This window comes from Equus przewalskii, chromosome 25 (genome assembly GCF_037783145.1).
Source record: "Equus przewalskii isolate Varuska chromosome 25, EquPr2, whole genome shotgun sequence".
Lineage (NCBI taxonomy): Eukaryota > Metazoa > Chordata > Mammalia > Perissodactyla > Equidae > Equus > Equus przewalskii.
Window position 1 is genome coordinate 19,369,093 of NC_091855.1, and position 13,218 is coordinate 19,382,310.

Sequence of the window (13,218 nt, forward strand, 5' to 3'; positions counted from 1 at the left end):
AGGTCAAAATTACTAGATTCTTCCTTTAAAATAACTCCAGCTGTAGAGGCATAGGGGCCTGCCTTTCTCCACGGAGCGGACACTACCTTTCAATGACATTTGTCACTGTGATATGGGACCCTCTCCTATTGCAGGCACAACTAAAATATCCCAGGCACTGAGCCCCTAGGGTATTACCCATGACTCCCTCCTGCTCCCTACACAAGACATTGCCTTTCCCCCTGGGACTTACCGACTTACAAACAACCCGATTTCCTTCACACTCAGGTGAAGCCCACAGCCCACTTTGGCCCGCAACAGTACTGACTCCCTTCCTTTTGTGTACACATGTGCACTCGAATGTCTTACCTACAACTCAAAAACAACAACAGCAACAAACAGAAAAGGGCGTGGTCTCTGGACCTAAAAGTCAGACAAACCTGTGCTAAATCCGCGTCAGAGAGAAGGGAGTAAGGAGAGAAACAGGAGGAAGGTGGCATGAGGTTGTCTGCAGACGGCTGTGACCCAGCGACTTGATGACGTGCTGGATGGAATTACCAGGTGAGAGAGTGGAGGCAGCAGACGACATAGATTCTGTCTGTGCTTTTGGCTCAAGAAATCTCATAAGATTGTTTCAAATTGGCTCAGATGTGGAACTCCCTCGTGGAAGAGATTTTTCTGGCAGCCCGTCACCAAAGGAGAATGACAGATGGCCTGCAACCTGGATTGGACCCGGGTATCTTCCTCCCAGACCCGGAGCCTGGGGCACATATAGGTAATCTCCGACTGTTTTGCGGTGAAAGGAAAGATCCCAGAGCCTGGCTTCACGTCCTGCCCGCACAGGCTCCTCCTAGGCCTTCCCGAGCATGGCAGGCCCCTGAAGGACTCATTGCCATCCCTTGGTCTAGGAATGCCCTCCCCTCACCCTGCTCAGTCCCAGCACTACAGGAAAGACACTGCCACTCATCCTTCAAGTCCTCTCCTCCCTGAAGCCTTCCTGATCCTCCAGGAAGAGTTTATAAGCTCTGTTCTCTCAAAGTACTTGGGACATCCCAATATGGCATTTTATACATTGTGTTGTAATTTTTTATTTACAAGTCTATCTTCCCCACAAGACTGATTTCTTCAAGGTGGAGATTATATCTTATTCATCTTTTATCCCCAGGACCCATCAAAAGGCCTGACACTCCATTGTTGAGTGTTTTCCTTTAACTCATCCATTAATTCAATAATTCAAAGGCATTTATTGAGCATCTATGTACCAGGCAGTGAGGCAAGGCACTGGGGATACAGTGGTGGGCAAAGCAGTCCTATTTGGAGGGAAAGACAGATATATTTCAAGTAATCACACAATTAAAATACAAAATTGCAAATGTCTTAAGGCCTTGGAGGCAGGAAAATGGACCATGAAAGCATATCCGTGGGCCTTGGGTCAAGGTGGTTAACCTCTGAGCCTGTCTCTCCTGTATTCTAAATCAGAAGAATATCTGCTCCTCCAGTCTCATAGTGTTGGGAGGAAGCCAGGACACTGGCCAAGGTGCCACATGAGCACAAGGGGAGGGTGGCCGCACCACGGCAGCCTCCTCCAGCTGGGGTGGCCATGGCAGTACTACACCCCACAGTTAGATCTGGGGGACAACTGGGGCCGTCAGAGGCTTGGGAGCTTCCAGAAACCCTCCCGGACAATCATGCCAAGGGATTCACCCCCAGAAGTGGCATGCAGCTCTCTGCAGAGGGACATGCAAATAGGCCTACGGTGATCAACGAGGGGAGAGGCTGAGACGCTGTACAGTGAAGAAACTGGGCAGGAACGGAAAGGCTGGACAGCCAATGAGGCAGAACAAAGAGAAATGCTACCCCAGTGCTGCCTGCACCCCAGGAGGGACTCCTCCCAGAGAATCTCGAAACCCAGCAGTTGGAAGGGAGGTTTTTCCAGCCTCCACAGACCCAACAGTGTGCCAATAGGTGGCTGTGTGCACCATGAAGAGCAAGAGGGTGACAAAGGGCAGGAGGGACTGACTTATGAGGGCGGCTTGGAGCTGCTGAGCAGGCCTGGCAGGATATGTGAGAAGGAGTCTGGTTGACGGCAGGGGAGTGACAAGTGGAGGTGGAGGTGATAGTGGGGGAACCCCTTAGGCCTTGTCCCGTGGCCTACAAGAAAGGGAGGTCACGATCCGAGGGATTTCTGGGATCTGGTCCATCCAGCCTCCTCTGTCTCTGGCACCCCCAGCTCACCGGGGTCCTTGGGGTCTTCCTCCTGCTCCCACCAGAACGGCAGCACCTTCTCCTCTCAGACTCCCCTCAGGGTGTGGAGTGTGGCACTCTTTTCATCAATTGCAGCGAAGGTACCATACTTCCCAGGGGACCTTTGGTGGGGGGGTTACTGGAACTCCTTGCACCATCCTCACAATTTTTTTATAAATCTAAAATTGTTGTAAAAATAAAGTTCATTTAAAAAACAAGCTAGTTTGTTTTCTAGAGGGAAAAGAACAGATGGTTCTTTGGGTTAGCACAAGCGCCCGGGATGCCCCTCTCCCTGTCCTTCCCCCAGGGCTCTGCTCACTGAATGTCACAGCTCAAGGCTCCCCAGGATCTCCCAGGCACTCAAGACTCACCCCTGGGGAGCTGAGCCGGGGTCAAGAGCCACTGGCTTCAAACGGTTCTGTCTCTTGTTGTTTCCTTGCTGCCCGTTTCTTCTTTGGGTCTCTCTCTTCTCCCCTCCTCCTACCTGGCTGCTCCTTAACGCAGGCAGCAACGGAGTCCCTGCTTAATTACAGCCGAGTGGGCCCAGCAGCAACTTGCTCTGTTAATTTCTCACTCAGATCAATCCTTTCCAATGCTAACTCTTCTCAGTGGCCGTTGGCCTCCTCCTGTCCCCGACTCCTCACCTCTGAGCCAGGGACCCCTCCGATTTACCTCCACCACTCTGCTCTCAGTGTAGACTGCAGGGAGTCTGTCACAGGAAGGGGTCAGGGAGTGGGGACGTGGTCTTCTGCCAAGCCACCTTCTGCTGAGCTGCAGAATGGCATGAGCTGTCCTTTGTGCCCACCAGGCTGAGATTCACCTCCCAGCTTCGCTGGGTGCTCATGAAGCCAGAGAAAAGCTGGTTGACCACAGTGACCATGGAGGGCTCAGAGGTGAGAGGGAAGAAGAGGAAAAGTTCACCTATATCCTCCATACAGCCCCACTGGGGGTAGATCAGTGCAGTTTTCACCTGCCCAGAAGTAGAAATAAATGATTAAAGCCAAATCTGGGCTCAGCCAACAAAGAGCTTTGCAGTTGAGATGATGACATGGGCATTGGAGAGATGGATACATTTATGATCAAGAAAACATTAAGACAAGTGCTGAGCTGAACGGCATTAGACACAGGAGAAGATTCAGAGATGAGCACATCCTCTCACATGACCGCTTTCTCCTCTCCCACATTTTTGTCTTCCACAATGCCCTGTGGTTCAGCAGTCAGTCCACCTGTGATTCCCACGCAGGAGGGGCAGGAGCCTTGTTATTGACTTCCAACTTTATTATATTGTGATCAGAGACCATCATCTTCATCCTCTTGATCTTTTTGTATATATTGAGACTTAGTTTAGACTAATATGTGGTTAATTTTTGTAAATATACCATGTGTGACTAAACATAACACATTTCCTCTAATTTTGGAGTACAGTGTTTTATATAACTTACTTGAGCTGTTCAAATATTTCATATTGCTATTTTTTCCTGTTTTATTTACTGAGAGAGATGTGTTAATAACCTTTCATTCTGATTGTGGACTTGCCAATTTCTCCTTGTAACTCTACCTTCTATTTGTTGCATTTGCTGACTCACGGTACATTGTCAGCTTGTCTGTTTTGTAAGTTAATGTGACAAGCTTTTCTCTCTTTCTTTTTCTGTGCGAATACGTGGATTGCTTAAGTGTTCTTTCCAGTCCTCACCTTGGCCTCACCTTCTGCCCCTGCATGGACGTTTAAAATGCATGTTCCTAGTCTCCGGTCACCTACTGATCCCACACGCCCATCGCTGTTCTGCCTCTCACACCTGAGATTTCCCTTTCTGGCTTCCTCATTCAGTCGTGCCTTAAACTTGTTTTCATTGTGTTTTATTCATCTCTAAGTGTTCTTAGTCAGAATTCTTTCACCAGCCTAGTTCACCATTTTCCCAGAAGTTCCAAGGTTCTTTGTAAACTGTAAAGGGCTGTGACACGTGAATAATTACCTCTCAAGCCTTTGGCTTTTGGTGTCCTTTCCCACTGCCAGAGTTACGCTGCCCCACCCGGTTTCCCATTGGAATTCTTTCCCCAATCCTGACACTGGACTATCTGCTTGGATTTGTTTCACTGGGTTTCTGTCAACCCCCTCGTGGGACGAAGGCCCCACAGATGCTCTGTGTGTCTCTGAACCACACCTTTAGTTTCTCTGGGCCATGGTTTCACATCCCTCCTACCACCAGCACCTTCCTCTCCATTTCTGTCCTCTTTGTTCAGAAATGTCAAGTAAGCAGTGGAGGAGTGAGTGATGTGTGATATGTTTGGTTAGGCGGAGAAACAATGAAAACATTAAATGTATTTTCTTCCAGCCTTTTGTTCTGGCTGGTTGCAATTATGGCTAAAAGAATGCAAATTCTCCCAAGTGCACACAGGCCTTGCAACCGGGGTGACAGCCAGGTAGTCAGGTAGAAGTGGGGAAGGACTTACTCTTTCGGTAGTTACTTTCTTTTTAACTGTTAATTTTGAATTGTTAACTGTGATTTTTTAATTTAAAAATGAACAGTTTACCACATTGCCTTATTATTCTCTCTCGATATTTTTGCATTTTTTCTACACCATTTGCGAGCAAGTTGAGGATCTGATGTCCCATTACTCCTCAATATGTCAGTGTATATTTCCTTAAAATGAGGATACTCTCCCACACAACCACAACACAACCAATAAAGTCAAGAAACTGACATTGATTCAATACCTCCATGTAATCCATGGAATGCTGATCACTCCATTAACGTCCTTTATAAGTGGTGGATCCAATCCAGGAGCACACGCTGAATTTAGTTGCCAAGTTTCCATAATCTCCATCAATGGGAAACAGTCCTCAGTCTTTCCTTGCCTTCCATGACCTTGACACTGTTGAAGAGTTCAGGCCAGTTTCTTTATAGAATGTCCTCAATTTGAGTTTGTCTGGTATTTTCTCGTGATTAGGTTGTATAACCTGAATCTAATCATGATGAAATATCAGACACAGATTCACCACAGCCCCTTCCCAGTTCCGCTTGTCTCCCTGCCCCCTTCACCTGGGGGCCCAGAATAGGGGGTCTGCCTTGAACCTCGGTCATGCATGCTCTGCTACACATGGGCCTAGAGGAGGCTGCGCCCCTGCCCTTTGGGGACACAGTGTCAGTGGGAAGACATGAACACACACAGTGAGCAGAGAGTAAGGCAGCACCTCAGCACACAAGCTACAGGTTGAGGTGCCATGAGGGCCCTGGGAAGGCTGGGGCAGGAGGACACACTCCTTTTGTTCCCTCATCCGTTAGGTGTTTATGGAGCACCTACTGTATTCCAGCACTGTGCAGTGAAGAGAGCAGACACGACCCCTCCCTGCCCTCGTGGAGTTTACATTCCAGTGGGCAGCGGGGCCAAGGGAGACAGATCGAGGAGTATGCCAGGCTTCCCTGAAGAAGGGGAGAGTTGGTCAGACATTTACGGGGAGCACCCTATGATTGAGGCTCTTGCTAGCCCCCTACTTGGTGACCAGGCCTGCTACTGCCAGGACAGCCAGAGTGGGGTTGGGGATGGGATGGCATGGGCAGGGCCAGGTATGGGAGCCCAGTCCCCTGCAGAGGTGCAGAAGGCAGTGTGGAAGGAAAGGCCAGGGCTCTGACTCTGCTGCTTGATCTCCAACTTCCAGTGTCATCTCCTTCATCCTGGACACCTGGCTAGACCAGTACTCAGAGGATTCCTGTCAGACTCCAGACTTTCCATACCTGAAATAGCTGGTGGCCTTTGTGCATCTCAACCTGCCCAGCTTGGAACTGGAGTGCCAGGCCCAACTTCTCCAGAGCCAGTTCCAGTGCCAGCTGGAACACCAGATCCAGAGCTAGAGATGGCTCCAGCATAGCTGCAGCTGTAGTCCTACAGCCAGAGTCAACTCTCGAGCTAGAACAAGCTCTAGCACCAGCTCCAAAGCTAGAGCCAACCTAGCCCTAGCTCCAAGGCCAGCTCTAGTACTAGCTCTACCACCAGCTCTAGAGCCACAGCCAGCTCTGGTGCCAGCTACAGAGTTACATTCAACTTCGGTGCCAGCTCTAGAGTTAGAGCCATCTCCAGAGCTAGAGTTGGCTCCAATGTCAACTCCAAAGCTAAAGCCTATACCAGCTCCAGTACCACTGCCCTAGCACCAACCCTAGTTCCAGCTCCAGAGCTAGAAACAGCTCTGGCAACTACTCTAGCACCAGCTCTAGAATTAGAGCCAGTATTAGCTCCAGAGCAAGAGCTAGATCCAGCACCAGCTCTAGCACCTGCCCCCAAGCTAGAGCGTCAGCTTCAGAGCTAGAAGCAGCTCCAGCACCAGGGCAAGAGCTAGAACCAGCTCTAGGACTAGAGCCAGCTCCAGAGCTAGAGCCAGTACCAGTACTAGCTCTAGTACCAGCTCCAGAACCAGAGTCAATCATAGAGCCACTGGCAAGTCCAGAGCTAGTATCAGCTCCAGCCCCAGCTCTAACACCAGAGCCAGAGGTAGAGCCAGCTGTAGGGCTAGAACTAGCTTCAGAGGTAGAGCCAGTTCCTGGACCAGCTCTAGCACCAGCTGCAGGGCCACATCCAGCTGTAGCTCCAGCACCAGTGCCAGTTACAGATCTAGAGCCAGTGCCAGCTCCAGAGATGGAAGCAGCTGCAGCACCAAATCCAGCCCTAGAGCCAGTGCTAGGTCCAGATCTAGCTGCCAGCTCTAGCACCAGAGCCAGAGCTAGAACCAGCTCCAGCATTTCCTTTAGCTATTTGAGCATATTTAAGACAGTTGATTTAAAGCCTTTGTCTAGTAAGTCCAACATCTGGGCTTCCTCAGAGATGGTTTCTGCCCATTTTTTCCCCTTTCAATCGACCATAATCCTGTTTCTTTGTATGATTTTTTTGTGTGTGTGTGGAAAACTGGACGTTTGAATATTATAATATGGTAACTTTAGAAATCAGTTTCTCCCCCTCCCCCAGAGTTTGCTGTTTTTGATTATTGAAGACTGCAGTCATCTGTTTGGTGACTTTTCCAAACTATTTTTGTGAAGACTGTCATTCTTGTCATGTGTGGTCACTTGAAGTCTCTGTTCAGCTAGTATTTCCCTGAATACCAGGAGCTAAAAGCAAAGAAGCCAACAAAAAAACCGTCTCTCCCAGTCTGTGCTGGGGCGCTCCTTTACACTTGGCCGGGCAGTTTATAACTCTGCCTCAGCCTTCACTGCCTGCTTGGACTGAGCCCAGAGACCAGCCAGAGGTGACAGCGGAGGCTCTTCTCTAGTCTTCTCTGAGCTCGCATCCTGTGCTGGCCATGCACGTGGCTTTCTAAAGTCCTTAGTACACAGGGTCACTTTTGAATATCCTAGTTTCCCAAAGAAACTCTCTCCCCAGCACTTCCCTCCAGGCTTTAGGTGGGCCATTGTATGTTTTAACCATAACCTTTTGCTTCAGGTGGCTGCAGGTCTTTGTTAACCTTACAAAGTTTTTGAGCAATGCCCACTACTTTTCTGCCTTGCGTGAGTTCTGAGTCAGACAAAACAGAGACGAGCAGCTTGTGTCAGTCTTTCTAGCCCCAGACAGGTTAGAACAGACAAACACAATAATTTGTGAATAAGATCTGCTCCGCGTTCTCTGGAAGCAGGGATCAGGGTCCCACACTGGGAACACAGGCAGCCCTCTTCAAGAATGCCACCAAGCTGGGGAGGAGATGAGGCAAGGGCAAGTAAAGACCACAAAGCTTTCCTACCATTTTTAAGCTGTCTTTTTCTTGATGTAGTGTTTGCTTGGTTGCTGTAAGCCTTTGATGGTTTTTCTAGTTCTGTCAAAGTTGGGTCTGAGAGTTTCTCCTTGTTTTTCAATGTTTCTTGGAGGGATGGATCTTTGGAGCTGCCTACTCCACTATTTTGCTCTAATTCTTTTGACAGAGTCCTTTGACCCACAAAAACTTTAATTCTGATGAAGTCCAATTTATTTATTTATTTCTTTTGTAGCTTGTGCTTTTGGTGTCATATTTAAAGAAACCATTGCCAAATCCACAGCCCTGAAGATTTGCCCTATGTTTTCTTCTAAGAGTTGTTTAGTTTTAGCTCTTAAATTTAGTTCTTTGATCCATTTTGAGTTAATTTTTGTATCTAGTGTGAGGTAAAGGTCTGCTTTTTTTTTTTTGAGGAAGATTAGCCCTGAGCTAACTGCTGCCAATCCTCCTCTTATTGCTGAGGAAGACTGGCCCTGAGCTAACATCCGTGCCCATCTTCCTCTACCTTATTCGTGGGACGCCCACCACAGCATGGCTTTTGCCAAGCAGTGCCCTGTCTGCACCCAGGATCCGAACCGGTGAACCTTGCGCTGCCGAGAAGCGGAATGTGCGAACTTAACCACTGTGCCACCAGGCCGGCCCCTGTTGAGGATCTTTACATCCATATTCATAAAGGATATTAGTCTGTAGTTTTCCTGTAATGCCTTTATACGGTTGTGTTGTCAGGGTAATGCTGACCTCATAGAATGAGTTAGGAAGTGTTACCTCTGCTTCTATTTTTGGGAAGATTTTGAGGATTGATGTTAAACATTCTTTTTTTTTTTTAATTTTTGGTCTTTTTGGGCTTTTTTTGAGGAAGATTAGCCCTCAGCTAACATCTGCTGCCAATCCGCCTCTTTTTGCTGAGGAAGACTGGCCCTGAGCTAACATCCATACCCCTCTTCCTCCACTTTATATGTGGGACACCTCCCACAGCATGGCTTGCCACACGGTGCCATGTCTGCACCTGGGATCCGAACTGGCGAACTCCGGGCCACTGAAGCAGAACGTGTGCACTTAACCACTGCGCCACCAGGCCAGCCCCAATATTAAACATTCTTTAAACATTTGGTAGAATTCACTAGTGAAGCCATCTGGTCCTGAGATCATGGGTTGGGAGGTTTTTGATTACTGACAATCGCTTGTTATAGATCTATTCAGATTTTTTTCTTCTTGAGTCAGTCTTGGTAGTTTGTGTGCTTCCAGGAATGTGTGGGGAGCAAGGCTCTCAGCAGGACCAGCCTGGTTCATTCCCGATGGCAGAGTCAATGGGCCTGAGAAGAGGGATAGGACACGAGGCCGAGAGGCCTTGCAGGCCCCAATAAGTATTCTGGACTTTAGTGCAGGAAGCAGCTAATTTGCATTTTCAAGGCCCCTCAGGCTACTTTGTGGAGGATGTGGGGGCTGGGAGAAGCAGGGGCACCAGGGATGAGGCTGCCACAGTCCTCCAGGAGGGCTTGATGGTGGCCTCGAGGGAGAGGAGGGGTGGACTTCAGGTGTATTTTGGAAGCAGAACCCACAGGACATAGTGATGGACTGGATGTGGAGGAGGTCCCGAGGGCTCAGGTCTCTGGCCTGGGCTCCAGGTGGACAGTGGAAGGGTGATTCCCTGAGATGGGCAAGATGGGGGCAGGTGGGGGGCTCAGGAGTTCTGCTTTGAACTTGAGATATCTAAGCAAGTCATTTCAGGTCCTGGAGCTCAGACTCCTCAACTGGGGAAAAAAGGAAAGAAAAGGAAGCATCTTCTTCACAGGAAAATTAGGAGAATGTGACAGGAGCTGGGCTTCCCTGAGACTCCTGAAGCCCTGCACAAGCCATGTGCAGATGGGGAACCTGTTCCTCATCCAGGCTGCTGGGACTCACCCTTGTTTCCCCTTCTGCCCCTTGTGGTCTGGCAGTTCTCAGCCTGGGCACAGGAGCTGACCCAAATCTAGGTAAAAGTCTGCCCTGCCCTTGGACTGTCCCAGGGAAACCTTCCCCCAGAGGTGTCTGACCCTCAGAACCTTTACCTACCTACAGATGGGCAAATCTACTGGCCCACTGTGGCCAGCCTCACTCTGCTGGAGGCTTGAGGTCAGCAATCCCCAGCACATGTACCCTGCCTGATGGCCAGGGCGGGGGCCTGTCCACGAGTCACCCTATCCCCTGGGGAGATGGTCTCTGCAGCCTCCCACAAAGGTCCTGGGCTCCCTCTCAGCTGACTTCTTTTCCAGGAACCGGTTCTCCCGACAACTCCGCGTGTCTCCAGAGGGCCCTCTCTTGCCCAGGGCTTGGCCCAGGACTACCCATTATCCCAAGACCTAGATGGGGCATCAGTCAGGAGCTCTTGGCACTGACAAGATGTTTCTGGAAACAGTCTTTACAGAGGGCAGCTGGCACTGTTCTTCTCTGGGAGACAAGCCCAGCTTTGTCCTGGACACAAAACACAGAGCACAGCTCCTTGTGGCCTGTGGCAGGAAGAGACTAGTTATCTACCAGTCTCCGCCTCCCTTAAAATCATTCGTGTGGCTAACCTGAGTCTCTGGGCTTCCTCATCCTCTGCCATGAGAAGCGTCTTTCACCCTCCCTCCTTCCTCTGTCCACAGCCACTCCTGCCTTCACTCCCTTCCTAACTGGCCTTGTCCCTGTGGCCAGGTCACCAACTCAACTTCCCCAGCCCCCATCCTTCTTCTAGATCTAGAACTGCCAAGCTTGGTCCAGGGGCATTTTGTTTTACAAGGACTGAAAGACCCCCACCTCTGGCAGGGTAGGCCAAGTTACAGCCCAAGCCTGCAGCCTTCCTCCCTGCTGTGTTTGCAGTGAGAAGTAAATGAGAAAATGTCTAGAAAGTGCTGGCTGTGTGGGAGGCCCTCAGGGAATGGCGTCTCTTAAGGAGAACCTCCACATCTGTGGTGCTCGCCCTATAGATGCTGCACTGACGGATTCTTATTCAAAAGCTAAAATCACTTCCATCCACCTTGGTCCTCCCTGAGATAGTTTGTCCTGGATCCAGGCTGCCTCCTCCCACCCCCAAATCCTTTGGGGGTGGGGGGAGGCGAGGTGGAGTATCCAAGGAGCTGAGAGGCTGAAGGGGAGATAAGGGAGAGAGAAGACAGGCAGCTGTAGAAGGAGCGAAACTTATGTGGCCTGGGGTCAGGAGGGGAGATAAGGGGGATTTTAAAGATGTTTTGCTTTTTAGTAGGCAATTTAATTCCCCACCTCATGAACCCTTTGGAAAAATTCTATCATATTCTTCCATGGTTTTGTATTTGGTGTTTTGGGGAGTGTTAGAATGGCTGAATTCCAGAGGCAGCTCGAGAACACATACGACAGCATCATGGCATATGTACAATTTTGTGAATATTTTCAGCGGATGTTAAACCAGAAGCATTTCCTGTTGCTGTATGGTCTTCAGATCCACTTCAGTGTAAGCTCCCTGAGGGGAGGCGCCAGGGCCCCCTTGCTCCCCACTGTAACCCTGGAATCGACTAGTGCCTCATACGTGGTAGGTCTTCAGTAAGTCATTGATAACTGAAGTTCGTTTATTTTTGACGGCTGCATTACAGTGTGTAGAATGGCTACACCCCAAGCTTCTTAACATCCCCCAAATGACGGGGCTTACACTGCCTCCTTTCTTCTTTCTTCAGAGTCCAGCTGCCACCCAGTCTCGTTTTTGGATTCTCCTGGTGGTTTTATCTACCTCCCTCCTAAGCTCCTTGTAGGTAGGATTCAAGCAGGTGGAGGGAAGTGGATACGTGGAAAATCTATTTACAGGGCAAAATGGACAGGACTTGGTGACAGGTTGGGTAGGCACTGAGGGGGAACATCAAGGATGACTCTAGATTTCTAGCTCATGCAGCAAGATAGAGAGTGGAGACACTCACCTTCAGACTCACTGGAAAAAGCTTTTGGGAGAGATCCTAAGTTTGGTTTTGGACACTCGACAGAGAGGACAAAAGATTGCTTTTCCACCCTGTCTCACAGCCCCAGGACTCCTCAGAAGAGTGATAAGAGGGACATAAGGAGAGCATTTTTACAGATCATCCACCTGGGTCTGTGGAGATCCCCAGGTGGCAGAATGTGACTTAAGTTTGGGAAATTTTTGCCTGGCTGACCTTAAAACATTTAAAATGAACATTTTTGTCTTTGTTTTATACTAAGGACACATAACCTGACTTTTCTTCATGCAGGTTTGTATCGATTCATCTAAAACTCTCAGTATCCTCTGAGATGAGTGATGGATAAAGGTGGAGATTGCCCCTAAGAACGGTTTTCTCTGGGCAGGATTTCTGCAATGGAGAAGGCTGACTATTAGGAACAGAAATAGCCCTGGGAACAGCTCAGAGGAAATCGCAAATGCAAAGACACTGAGTGAGGAGCAAACCTGGTCTCTAAAATAGTCTGCTGGCAGCAGCAGCTCTTGTGAAAAAGGCTTAGGAGTTGAAGGGGCTGGGAAGGATGAAGCAAGTCAACGAGGCAATGCTGTCGCCAAAAAGGCTGGGGGGAGCTTCAGCTACCTTGATAAAAGTACAGGAAGTAAACCAGAGAGGCTGTCCTTCCACACCCAGACCCCACAGCTTAACAGACACGCCCAAGGGCTGGGAGTCAGGGCAATCGTTAGGAGACAGGTTTCCTCTTAACCTAAGGAAGAGCTCTCTTCAGCTAAAGGGGTCTGAGGATGGGCGGTCCCAGTGCCGGAGGTGTCTGAACAGAGGCCAGAAGACCAGCTGGCAGGATACGGTTGGGAGATCCATGTGTGGGAAGGCTCCTGAAGCAGAGGTCAACTTTGATGGTCCCTTTCAGCCCTGTGAGAGGGTTCAACACTGGCTGAAGGGCTGCCACGGGCCTTCCCAGTGCTGACATCCTGTAGGTCCCTAGCGAGGCTTTACGGGGGGCTGGACATACCATCAGACCTGTTCAGGTGCCTCCTTGAGCTCTCAGCTTGGCACCTGGCCACACTGCGTTAGCCCCCTCACAGGGCGGAGCTGAGTAAGAACAGGCTCGAGGCCTCCATGCCAGCCAAGCCAGGTGGGGCAAGACTTCAGTTACCCCGGCAGCATCTCCTCAAGTCTGGGACTCCCCCACAACATCTGGGATCACTTTCAGTGGTACCAACAAGGCATTAAATAACCTGAAGTCTTACAGCGGGAAAGGTTTTCCCTTGCAGTTCCCGTTCCATCTTTCTAACCGTATTAAGGAGAAAATTCTCAGTTGGGTGCTGGCAGGTCTGACTCCTCCATAACAAC